The sequence below is a fragment of the Triticum dicoccoides genome, chromosome 7B (assembly GCF_002162155.2).
Source record: "Triticum dicoccoides isolate Atlit2015 ecotype Zavitan chromosome 7B, WEW_v2.0, whole genome shotgun sequence".
NCBI lineage: Eukaryota > Viridiplantae > Streptophyta > Magnoliopsida > Poales > Poaceae > Triticum > Triticum dicoccoides.
This window is the reverse complement of record NC_041393.1, coordinates 608,961,688-608,962,416: the sequence shown is the minus strand read 5'-3', so window position 1 is coordinate 608,962,416 and position 729 is coordinate 608,961,688.

The window sequence follows — 729 nt, the reverse complement described above, 5'->3', positions numbered from 1 at the left end:
TTGTATATATAGCAAGATCATTGGTCCCGGTTCATGGCATCTGAAAAGAGGCCTTTGGTCCTGGTTGGTGCCACCAACCGGGACTAAAGGGTGGCATTGGTCCCGGTTGATGCCACGAACCGGGACCAAAGGGTGGCATTGGTCCCGGTTCGTGCCACCAACCGGGACCAGTGGCCTTGCACAGCGGGGTGGTGGTCGGAGTTTAGTCCCACCTCGCTAGTTGGAGACGCCCGACACCTGTTTATAAGCCCTGTTGCCTCTTCCCTCTCGAACTCCTCTGAACTGCAGGCCTATGGGCCTAAACTGACACTGATATGCCTGTGGGCCTGCTGGGCCTCCCGCGGGCCTGAATCCTGGCCCATGCTAGGGTTTCTAGTCGTATTCAGGCCTGGGGGCCCAGTAGGAGGCACTTTTTTTGTTTTTTATTTTCTTTACTTATTGTTGCTATTTTTAATTTTTTTCCAAGTTTTTTGTTTTATTTTTTGCATTATTTATTTTCTTTTGTTTTTTGCTTTATTTTTTAATTCTTTTTGCTTTTAGTTTTTGAAAAATTATAAATTTTCTGTTAGTGCCATTAGTTTTCAAATTTGAAAACAGTTTTTTTGTTTTTTTGTTTCCTTTCTTGCTTTATTTAATTTATTTTGTTTCTACTTACAACAAAATACATATTGTTGCTATTTTTATTTTTTTCCAGTTTTTTTGTTTTGTTTTCTGCATTATTTATTTTCT